Source organism: Sus scrofa, chromosome 3 (assembly GCF_054392235.1).
Source record: "Sus scrofa isolate SSC_HxYL_T2T_F1_AM1 chromosome 3, Sscrofa_HxYL_maternal_Yorkshire_Landrace_v2.0, whole genome shotgun sequence".
NCBI classification, from domain to species: domain Eukaryota; kingdom Metazoa; phylum Chordata; class Mammalia; order Artiodactyla; family Suidae; genus Sus; species Sus scrofa.
Genome location: NC_139385.1, coordinates 14,464,018 through 14,476,285, shown reverse-complemented (window position 1 = coordinate 14,476,285; position 12,268 = coordinate 14,464,018). Strand labels below are relative to the sequence as shown.

Below are 12,268 nucleotides of genomic sequence, written 5' to 3'. Positions count from 1 at the left end.
CCTAGCAGGGTATTCTAAGAGCCTAGAGGCTGCTGTGTGTGCGTCTTATTTCCAAGTTGGATCATTTCATTGAGACTTGCCTTGCCTGGAGCTCTATAACCTCTCTCTCAGTTTTTCTACCAGTTCAGGTTGATTTTAGATAAACGCAGGGGTGGAAGATTATACCAAGAAAGGAAGGAATTTGGAACCAAATCTTAAGATGTTATCATGGAAGGAAACTTTCATGCCACTGCATCAAACACCCACTAGTCAGAACGAGAAACCTGGGAAAGGCTGAGCCAAGGCGGCACTTTGGAGAGAATGGCCATCCTATATTCTCTTTCTTCTATCACAAAGCTTTTTTTTTTTTTTTTTAAATTTTATTTTTTTCTTTTTTGGCTGCCCTGCAATATACGGAGCTCCCAGGCCGGGGGATCAGATCTGAGCTGCAGTTGTGACTTACGCCACAGCTGAGGCAATGCCAGATCCTTACCCCACTGTGTCGGGCCGGGGATGGAATCTGTGTCTTGGTGCTGGCAGAGATGCTGCTGATCCCACTGTGCCACAGTGGGAACTCCTATCATAGCGCTTTTTTAAACAGTTACAGGCAGGTGTGCGAAGGAACCGTGAGTGCTAAGGAAAAAGAGGGACGGTAGGGAGTTGTGATCGTTAATAATTACCCCTTACAAAAAATCATGAAATGCGGTAGCATGTCATTCTCGAAGGTTACAAGCCTCACGTTGCCATCCGTGTTGTGTGTTTAAGAATCTGCCTGTTGTACAGAAGTCTGCTGTGCCTTGGGAAGAACATAAAACAGGAGAAGCAAACCAGTCAAATGAGCCTGCACGAAGCGGCCAAGGTTCTGGGAGGACAGGTGTAGGTGTTTTCAACAGTGTTGTAGGATTTCCATAGCCGCGATAACAAAACAGGGCTGGGGCGATAGAGGAAAAACCAGAGCAGGACAATTCTGGACAATCACACGGGCACAGCCTCTAGTCACTTCCCTGTTCTGTCCCAGGCACCTGCAACACGCCTGAAAGGGCTGAGGCTGGGGCACCCAACAGCAAACATCCCTCCATCCTGCTCCTTCTCATTAACAGTGGGGGAGTAGGGCTAAGTTCCCAAAGGCCTTGCAAACGTTAGGACCCATGCAGCACTTAAGATGCACTGCTCCGTTCCTGCCACTGGCTGTCTCTTCTGCAGCGATACACAAGGTTAATGGTGCTCCCCAATCCCACTCTGTGACACGGGAGCTCGCTGGAGAAGGGGGTCTCTGCTCATCCTGTTGAAACATCTAGACCTTATGAGAGCCAGAAGACGCCGCCAACGTACAAATAAATATTCTAACTGGAAGTGCTGATTATATCCCAGTATACTCAAAAACATAGCAATTGCCAAATCTGCTGGAGCTTCTTACAGAAATAAACACACACATCCCAATGCAGGGTTAAAAGGATTCCCAGAAACCTACACCCCCCCCCAAAAAAAAAAAAACCAACCAAACAAAAACAAACCAGGAAAATTATCCTCTGAGAAGGGATTTTGCTCCAGTTTCGCTGCTTCCCATGAGGGGACCTATTTCATGAGAACATAATAGCAAAGGAAACAATACACCAGCAATGAGGAAAATCACAACTTCATAATTACAGAATTTGTTCTCAAACAAATTCCACACCTACATGGTCACTCCGTTTTGAGGCTGCACAACTTCAGTGGGACTCACCAGCCCCGTCCTATCACAACTACAGCTGCAGGGCGAGATCATGAGATTCTTGATACAGAAACACCCCAGACGGCATATGCTCTCAAATGACCCTCTCATTTCATTCTTGGGGAATGTGGCAGACACAGTGACAGAAAGCATGGATGTGGGCTAATCCCACTGCGGGGGAGTGCTGAGCTTTGCTGTTTTTGGAACAGCCCAATGTCAGTGTGCCAGTGGCAGAGATGACCTAATAATATCTAAGCCACACAGACTTGTATCAGACAGGAATTCGCAGCTGAAAGAAAGCCCTGCCTGGCCCAAGCTGGCACATCCCTTGATTAGGACTTCATCTAAGTTCCCATTACTTGAGCAAAGGCACCCACATTTATTCCAACCCAACGGTTACTTATCCATTAAATGGGTTTCTTACCCATCACACCGGTTATTTAATTCCTACCCCATGGCTCCCCCAAGAAATAAAAAGTGCACTATAATTATATAAACTCTTAATTAAACTGAGAAATTCAGTGTTGCCATTACCCATCAGTAATTCCACTCAATTAGGACAATAGACTTCCATTTATTACTGAACTCCTAATTGCTACTCATTTTCTTGGTTAGTAATTGCCAATCCTATCAGACAATGTGCTTAAAGAAAATTCTGCCATGGAATGATATTTCTCCCCATCAGAGGAAAGGTGGAATCAGAGAGCTCTTACGTGGTCAGCAGTGGGGTCCTCGTCTCCAAACCCCAGGCGCCTCCAGGTGGGGATTTTAAACGCTGCTATTCCCCGGGGTTGCTTACTGGTGCTGCGGTCCACGGGAGACTTACCCACAAAGGAAAGGCGTATCCAGGTAGCCAGAGAATCCCAAAGCCAAAGCCCAGCAGAAGACAACGCAAAAACAATACCCGCGACGCGGCCCCGGGATTTTCAGAAGTTCAGACTCTCCAGGAAAGGCGCGTCTGAGGTCTGTGGGCGGCGGCAGGTTCAGCATCTGCGGCATCTCGGCCGCGGGAGATCCGAGCCCAGGGTCCGAGGGAGAGGGTGGCAAGCCGCGGGACGTCCACGCCCGGACCAGCCCAAGTCTCCTCTCCGGGGTGCGGGCACCGACCGGCCAAGGTCGCTGCGCCCGAAGGCGGCTCCGGGAGCGCTCTGGGCGGCGACCGCCCAGCCGTCTACCCGCGGCGCGGAGAGGTCTCGGCCCCAGAGAAGCGCGCCGCGCGCCCGTGCCCCTCCCCAGCCCGCGGGACGGCCCGGGCCTCCGCGCTGCTCATGACCGGCTCCGCTAATTAGGCCAGAAGACTGAGACCCGCGGCGGGGCAACTTGACGATTTATCCGGGGCCCGGGGGAGGTCACCCGCGGTGCACGCGCCGATTGGCTGCGCGAGCCGGGTGCGCCGGCGCGGGTCTGGCGGGCCCCAGGCAGAGCGCGCACACTTTCCGCCGACTCCGCATCCCAGCCCGGCAGGGAGGGGCGAGCGGAGCAGGGCCGGGGGTTAGGGCCGCCCAGCAGCAACCTGAGGCTCGGGATCGCATGAGGAGTCGGCCGTCGGCGCCCCACACATCCAGCCTGGTGGTTTGGAAGAAACGCTCCTGGCTATCTGGGTGTTTAGACCTTCCAGCCTCTCCTTGAGTCTTCCAGTTGCCAATGGACTCAAACCAGTTACAGCCAGAAGAGGTTCTGAATTTATTCCAACTTCATGGTACAGAGGAGGAAAGTGAAGATGAAAGGATGGAGTGGCTTGTGGAAGGTGAGTGGGTGGAAAAGCCAAGCCCCGCCTTCGGGTCTCCTCCCCTCCTAGTATTTTCCAAAGAGCACCCAGGCTGCCCTTGTGGCTGTTTTCCTTGCAGAGAGCCCTAACCTCAGGAGCATTCCCAGGAATGCTCAGCACCACACTGAATGATGCAATTAGGTCCACCCCACAACCTGAGAGGTTGACGGGTCAGAGAATATTATCTTGTCTTACCTGTTAAGAAAGTGAGGATTGGTAGAGTTCCTGTTGGGGCTCATAGGTAATGAACCTGACTAATAACCATGAGGACTCTGGTTCCATCCCTGGCTCTGCTCAATGGGTTAAGGATCCAGCATTTCTGTGAGCCGCGATGTAGGTCACAGACACAGCTCGGATCCGGAGTTGCTGTGGCTGTGGCATAGGCGGGCAGTTACGGCTCTGAGTCAACCCCTAGCCTGGGAACCTCCATATGCCTCAGGTGAGGCCCTAAAAGGACAAAAAAAGAAAGAAAGAAACGGAGGCTTGGATGGTTCAGAAACCTTGCCCCTGAACTAGCAGGTGACAAAGCGGTACACAAACCCAAGATTCTCAGCCACAACACTGCTCCTTACCCAAGGAGGCTGCTGAAGAGGAAGGGTCCCTGGAGGAGCCAGCGTGAAGCAAGTGACCAATGATGACACTCATGCAGACAGCACCGAGCCCCCAGAGGGGTGGTCTGCTTTGCACCTCTGGCCAAAAACCATCCATCAATAATTCTTCTCATGTGCCCCACTTTGGTGGTTTGGGACATGTTTATCCCTTACCAAAGCCAGCGCACGCACCTGCCCCTCCACTCCACTCACCATCTCCAGTCTGGACTTCGTGACCTCCACCCACAGAACAGTGACTGTAGAAAGCTTTCCTGGCCCAGGACCGGAGAGCTGCTAAGCCTCTCTCTGTGATCCCCGAATGCCCAGAGTCAAGAACGGCTCTTGCCTGGTGGTCTCGTGTTTGGAGTTTGAATTTGCCCAGCGCAGCCTCTGACACATCTTGCCACGTTCCCAAGGAGGGATCCAGGCCTGCTAACCAGGGCTGTGGACATGCAGGTTCTCAAAGGGTGGTCCCTGGACCAGCATCATCCAGGACCTCACCAGATATGTACATTCTTGGGCCCAACCCCAGATCTACTGAGTCAGAAACTCCAGGGGCAGGACCCAGCGATCTGTGTTTTTATATGTCCTCCAGGGGATTCTGGCGCACACTCCAGTTTGAGAACTACTGCTCTAAAGAGCTGCCTCCCATAGTCACGCGAGGACGGAGCAACGGCCAGGGTCAAGGAGGCGCAGTGAGCACCGCTCGTGAATACGTGCCCGCCCTCCCCCCAGCCACAGTCAGAGCCCCGGGAGGGCTGATTCTGAAAGGAGAGGAGTCGAAAGAACTGGGGCCTGGGGATCTTTTCCTCGGCTGTGTATAAGGATCACGTGACCCCTTCCTCCTCCTTTCATCTCAACACAGAAGCCACAGCATCTAGGGCTGCCTGGGCTCTATGTTCTATGACGCTGCACCTGGCCTGCTGGCCTCAGATGAGGCCTTCTGCTCGGGGCCCAGGCTCTGCTCTCTCTCCATAGAATCATGTGGGGAGCTTTTAAAGCAGCCAGTTGTTACCGTGGAGAGCTCACGCCAGCTTGAGGGGAGTAAGTCCGTGCGATGGGGTACACACGTGGTGGCAATGGCCCTGCAGTCTACTCCCACCCAGGGGATGAGGCTTTCCTATCCGCTCAGTGGAAAGGACTGTCCCTCCCTCGCTTTCCTACGACTAAATAGCACTTTGTGTTTTGGGGAGAAAAACAAAGCATTGCTGAAAATATACAGGGCTTGTTGAACTGCCCCCAAATAATCCCCATTGACACATGCCGCAGGTCGTAGTGGACAGAAGCTTCCCATTCCATGCTCGCTGGACTAGGATCTGGCCTTGATGCAAATGGTAAGGCGGGGACCTGGCCTTGAACATGGTGGAGATGACATTCTTCTGGGTAGCACCTGCTCTCCCCAGGTGTAGGAGGATGGAGGGGACGGGGACACAGAGGTGAATGATGCTGTCATCTCAGTGTTCGGTCACTAAGTGATTGAGGCCATGAGCAGAGCACGGAATCATAGGTCTCCAGTTTTTTAAATGCTATATTCTCATTTAATCAATCTTTTTTTTTTTTTTTTAAGGAATATCACCAACTTAGATTACTGAGTGCTTACCGCATGCAAGAGGCATTAGTCTTTGTGCTTTATTTGTGTTAATGCCTCAAAGCAACCCTCTGAAATAGGTATTGTTATTCCTAATTTACAGATGAAAAAATGGAATTATAAATGTTTTTAAAAAAACCCAAAAAACCTGGCTAAGGTCACAGAGCTAGTGACTGGCAGAGCTGGATCCAAACCCAGGAGGGTTGGTTCTAGAACCCGAGCTCCTAACACTACTTGTTCAGGATGAAATGTTAAGAGAAAAAAGATTCTGCCCTTACTTTGGACTTTCATACGGAACAACACAAATACGTAAAATGTATCAAACATATGTGACTATTTTCTTTCTCTCTCTCTCTTTCTTCTGGCTGTGCCTGCGACATGCAGAAGCTCCCAGACCAGGTACTGAACCCGTGCCACAGCTGTGACAATGCCAGATCCTTAACCTATGTTACCAGTAAGTATATATATCACATTTGAAACCCGCATAATTTTAAATTGTCATTATTTTGAGAGATTGTAATCTCTGTCGAGGGCTCAGCAACAAGGTGAGCCCTGACCTTCCCAGAAGGTCTAGAGGTTTGTTCCTGTATGTCTGGTGGCTGCACAGTTTAAAGAGCCGTGCCACCTGCAGTGCTAGCCAAGCTGAGGGGTGGTGGATTATCTGCTCAGCAGCCAGATGTGGATGAGAGAAATGCGTGGACTACAAGGCATGCGGCAGGCGCCGGAGCACAGATGAGGCATGGGGCATCTTAGGGAGACAGTGTGTCATCCTGTTGCCAGGAACCAGGGCTTCCTATCAAAGACTGGGCTGGTGTGGATCTCAACTCTTCCCCACCCACCCCAACAAGGCGTGACGGCATGTCCTATAAACCAAAAGCCTTTTATTTATTTTTTTTTAGGACTGCACCCGCAGCATATGTAAGTTCCCAGGCTAGGGGTCCAATTGGAGCTGCAGCTGCCAGCCTATAGCACAGCCATAGCAACACAGGATCCCAGCCATGTCTGGGACCTACACCACAGCTCATAGCAACACCAGAGCCTTAACCCACTGAGCGAGGTCAGGGATTGGACTCGCGTCCTCATGGATACTAGCTGGGTTCGTTACCACTGAGCCACCACAGGAACTCCCGAACCAAAAGCTTCTAAGTGGACACCCGCAAAGTGGGTCTATCACACACATCTGGTGAGCCCTGGCCCAAGGCCACATCAGCAGCACACAGTCCTTCTCACCTGCCTGGGAACTCTCACCCATCCAGGGGGTGGGCAGAGTTAATAGTCTCACCATTTTTTTTTTTTTTTTTTTTTGCTTTTTAGGGCTGTACCTGTGGCATATGGAAGTTCCCAGGCTAGGGGTCTAATTGGAGCTAGAGCTGCCAGCCTACGCCAGAGCCACAGCAATGCAGAAGCTGAGCCGAATCTGCGACCTACACCACAGCTCATGGCAACATCGGATCCTTAACCCACTGAGCAAGACCAGGGATTGAACCTGCAACCTCATGGTTCCTAGTCAGATTTGTTTCCACTGAGCCACAAGGGGAACTCCTCTCACCCTTTCTTTCTGAGGCTTACGGAAGAGACACCTGTTGGATTCATAGTCAAGGGCAGGCCAAGACTAGAACTAACAGCTTCTGCATCTTAGTTCAGTGTTCTAGGCCACACCACGCTGCCAGTCCAGGTAAATCTGTAAATCTGGGAGTTCAACGGTTAAGGAACTCAACTAGCATCCATGAGGACACAGGTTTGATCCCTGGCCTCACTCAGTGGGTTAAGGATCTGATGTTGCCATGAGCTGTGGCGTGGGCCGGAGGCTACAGCTCCGATTCGACCCCTAGCTTGGGAACCTCCATATGCCGAGGGTGCGGCCCTAAAATGAAAAAAAGACAAACAAAAATTTTGTAAATCTGGATGAGGAAACATTAGGCTACAGTTCCCTCCATCTCTGGAGCCAGTTACAGAGAAACAATGAAGCAGGCACTCTGCTAATTCAGAGAGTTATGTATATCAATACAATGAAACAACTTACAAAGCTTTCGCAGAAAAGCTACAGTCAAGGAAGCAAACAAGGTACAAACTACCTTTAGCTTCATAGGAATTTCACAACTACAGCCGCATGTGTGTTTGTTACAACTGGGGCATCTGTTAGGTGTGGTTGACAACTCAGAAACGATTGTGGCATCGCTAGCAGAGTGCCACGCCCAAGGAGAGAATACTTTCATGTATTTCATTACAAGGGTGCTAGTGTATTTATGCCTTCACAGAAATGCTGTATTCCAACACCACCACCTCTCTCCCCAGAGCAAATCCTTGCAGCCACCACCATCACTGTGCTGGACCCAGCGAGTCCCTGAAATAAAGGATTGGCACGCCCCGGAGAAGTTCTGACAACGTAGGGAGGTGGGAGATGATAGAACAAGGAATTCGGACTCCGAAAGGTCCAAGTTCCGAGGCCCCCTCAGCCACCAGCCAGTGCACCTGGCAATCACTTTGGCCTCCCTGGCCTTCACGTCCTGTGCAACTCCGGCCTCCTGCAGGCCTTGGGAGAGGCTGTGTGGCCAGCGCCCCAAAGCAGCGCCCTCTAGCAAGAGGAGGCTGTCAGGACTTCTTTGGCCCCAATATTCCTTTGTTTTAGGGACTCTTTGGATACACAGATGGAAGACCAAGGCCCTGGCCATGTGGGAGACCAGCTGTGTGGGACTGAGTTCAGGGTACAGTTTGAACACGTAAATGGCAGGGGCCCCACGAGCCTCACCTCTGCAGGCTCCCCTCAGCCCTGGTTGGGAGGGGGAGAAACGCTGCTAGGCGCCAACTCAGGAGACGCTGGGGGCAGTCTGGTGGGGAGCAGCAGAGGGAAGAAGGGGATGCTTTTATGAAGGGCTTTGTCACGTAGGCCTGAGAACAACTCTGTTCCCTGCCCCCCACCCCCCAACACCGAGTCCCCTGAGAGCAGGGAGGGACGCGCTGTCATAGAAGCTGAACAGCAACCACGGGTTAGATCCCCACGACTTTTAGGTCACTTTTTTCCAGTGCGGTTTTGCAAACAACGGGCTGGCCTTTGTTTCCGCTCCCTACAAGCCCAGGCAACTCCCTGGTTCCCCACTACGCCTTATCCATACAGCCCCTTGTCCCTGCAGGGCGAGCCCAGGTCTATTAGTCCCCTCCTGGGAGGAGGGGTGGAAGGAAATCCAGCCTTCAGGCCCATCCACCTTGCTGCAGGGAGGAGCGGGTTTGCCCAGCTCCCCTCCAGCAGTGCACGCTGAAAAGGCCACGGTGCCACCAGCAATGGGGGGCCAGTGCCAGGGAAAGGGCCCCCCATAGCGTGAGCGCCACCTTTTACAGATGCTCTGAAGGGATTTTGGAGGACAGGGGGCCTCTGACAATGTTTCAAAGTAGATGCTTCACTTTGAGTGAACATAAGCTTTATAACCCCTGATACAGAGATTGGAGTCTGAATATACTTAGATCTCAGAATGGAAGGGTTTCTAAAGAAAAACTCCAGAAATACCCGAATTCTGATGTAAAAAAAAAAAAAAAAATGTGCAAGAATCAAGAACAAAGCCAGCGAAAGCAGAGGGAGTGAATAACCTTTCATTTCAAGCCGGTTTCCCCACTAGAGACAGTCCTGATCTGCGCAGCACTATTTGATGCAAATGCCTCTCAGGAAAGAGCCAGTGGATAATAGATAAAAAGATTATCTGTGACATTATGAAAAATGAAAGTTTAAAAATGGCTACAAGTCCCATAAAAAAAAAAAAAAATCCTAAACTTTATTCAGTCTGGTTGAAAGGCAGCAGCGGAACTGTTTTATTCAGCCCCCGGGGGCCCAAGCTCTGCCGCCATTGTTCTAATGCCTTCCACCAAGCTCATCAGTTTGCAAAAATCCTTCCTGCTGCTTTCTCTTTGCTGGAAACAGAAGGTCCAAGAAGCTATCACAGCCCTGCTTCTTTTTCCTAACTTGACTCTGATGCTGGAAATTCAAGTGCGGCAGCCCCTGGCCCTCTTCCTTCCCTTCCCCGCAGGCCCCCTCTGTGCTAAACCACCGGCTGCACACTTGATTTAACAGATGAATTACAGATTCAAGGCCTGGGCTTCCAGGGCAGGAAAGAGTCTGATTTTTGTCCAGGTCTCTCTTGATTGGCTCAGCATGGAAGTCTTTCATTTAATGGGCCAGGTCCTGCTGAGAACACCTCTGCCGGCACCACACTGGTTTCTTTCTTTGCTGGACAGAGGCGCGGGAATCCGAAAGAGATTGTCCATCTTCCAGATTTCGGGCGTGCTCACTATACATTTTTTTTTTTGTTGCTGTTAAACAGAGCATCGCGGGCATAACCAAGACTCCGGGAAACCCTGGATTTGTGTGACCGGCCGTCTTTGATCTCAGAGTTGGTCAAGGTGTGGAAGAATCCACGTGACCGCCCAGGCCACAGAAACATGCCTTTTGTCTTCCACCCAAGGAGGAGACAGGCTGGTGCGGCTGTTCAGCATGAAGACGGGCGATGGAAGACCTGGTTCAAATTCCGCCGGCTCCACTGCCTGCTCACTGGGCTGATTGAGAGCCCATGTCGGTGTCTGAATGGCCCCATTTGCGGAACAGACACAGAAGAGCATGAGCCTGAAACATAGGTTGCTGGTTGGAGTTCCTTGGTGGCCTAGCGGTTAAGGATTCGGGATGGTCACTGCTGTGGCTAGAGTTCATCCCCATCCCGGAAACTGCTGCATGCTGTGGGCGTGGCCTAATAATAATAGTAATAATAATAACAACGCTGCTGGTATTTTTTTTGGCCATGCCCACAGCATGCAGAAGTTCCCAGGCCAGGGATAGAACCTGCGCCACAGCAGGGACAACGCCAGATCCTTCATCGCTAGGCCAGGGAGCTTCTGTTTTTTAATACAAGATGATTAGATTGTGCCACATAAAATTGCCCATATTTGACTGCTTTTGACATACAGAAATGGTCATTTCTTTTTTTAACAAAGGAAAAATAGCAATGTCATCTAGCTCATCCAGATACCTACTTCAAAGGGGGATTGGAAGGAATAAGAGCAAGAAGCCCTCTCAAGTGCTTGGCCAAAGTGCCTGGTACGGGGAGAGCTCCGTAAAGCTTGGTTCTTGCTGCCATTGTCAAGAGGCTCAGGTGCCCCAAAGTCAAACCACAGCGAAGAGTCACCTGCTTGCCAAGGACCAGCTGCCCGGGTGAAAGAGCACCAGCCGACATCATCACAGAGAAGGATGGGGACTCGGGCCAAACTCTGGGTTCTCCCAACTCGATCCCTGGTCTCGATTCCTCTTGAAAAATCTGTCCCTGCGTGGAAGGCACCCTTCTCCTTCTGGGCTGTCCTCCTGACTCGTGGGCTGCTTTCATGAGCTAGTCAGTGTGACTGGAATGGTCCCTGTATCTACTCAGGGATTCCAGAAATACGCTTGAAAATACACAGCAACTGGAAAGACGCCAAGATGGTGGGGAAAGGGTGCCGGGGTCCTTTCTTTGCCTAGAACTGCCATCTCTGCAAGCCAGACGGCTTTGAGCTCAGAGTTAGATGCAGTTACGGTATTTGCAGGGAAGTTACAAGCCTAAAAATTCAGTCTCCCAGGCGAAATAAAGCCTCTTCAAGATTCACTCATTCTAGGAGGACTCCCCCAGATTTCAGCAGGAGTCTGTGGGTCGGTGCAAAGCTCTCTGAGGATGCGAGGGCCCCGCACCTCGAGGCTTCCCCTCCCCACGTTTCTCTCTGTGCTCCTTCCTCTTTGCTGTATGTGGTGGGGAGAGAGGACCTGACTTGTGATAGTTGGAGTGGGAGGGAAGTAGGGCAATTGGGCAAAAATCTCTGGGCAGGTGCTGGCCTCGAGGACACAAGTGTCAACCTGCGAAGTGGATGTGACTGAAGCGCAGAGTCGATGGAAGCAGTTCCACCCGGAATGCAAACGGCCCGTTTTCCCACGCTGGATGCTGGGCTGCAACCCTTAGTCTGAGCGCTAGGAACCTCAGTGCTGGGTATCGGCGAGTCGTACCATGCATGCCTCTTCCTGGAGTCCCTGTCCTGCTGTCCTTGAGGTAAAACGCACAGCGCTGGTCACATGCCTAGTGGCCAACAGCAGCTCTTGAGATTCGTGACCCTGGGTACCACCACCTCTTCACTCCTCCACTCCCGTATGTGAATGCAAGCATTCTCCCCTAACCCTACCTTGAAAGCTTTTAAAACTTATGTTTAAACTATAAACTATTTCTGGGTAAACTATTCGATACTGTGTAACATGACAGAACATTGTAAATCAATCATAATAAAACATTAAAAAAAGGAGAAAAAGATACATGCACCCGTATGTTCACTGCAGCACTATTCACGACAGCCAAAACATGGAAACAACCTAAATGCCCATCAACGGATGAATGGGTTAGGAAGATGTGGTACATACACACAATGGAATACTATTCAGCCATAAAAAGGACAGAATAGTGCCATCTGCAGCAACATGGATGGAACTAGAGACTCTCATACTGAGTGAAGTCAGAAAGAGAAAGACACCATATGGTATCAATTAAATGTGGAGTCTAAAATATGGCACAAATGTCTATCTACAAAACAGAAAAGATCACGGACATGGAAGACAGACTTGTGGTTGCCTGGGGGAGGGG

The 12,268-nt window shown here is 51.0% G+C and overlaps 1 protein-coding gene and 1 long non-coding RNA gene across 9 annotated transcripts in view; one reads left to right on the top strand and one right to left on the bottom strand.

Moving 5' to 3' along the window:
* Positions 1–12,268, bottom strand: part of AUTS2 (activator of transcription and developmental regulator AUTS2) — a 1,184,853-nt gene that overhangs the window by 186,973 nt on the left and 985,612 nt on the right.
* On the top strand, positions 2,830–11,939 carry LOC146404415 (uncharacterized). The gene is made up of 3 exons (XR_014840359.1): positions 2,830–3,437; positions 6,021–6,090; positions 9,947–11,939. It is a non-coding gene; the product is annotated as an uncharacterized LOC146404415 (long non-coding RNA).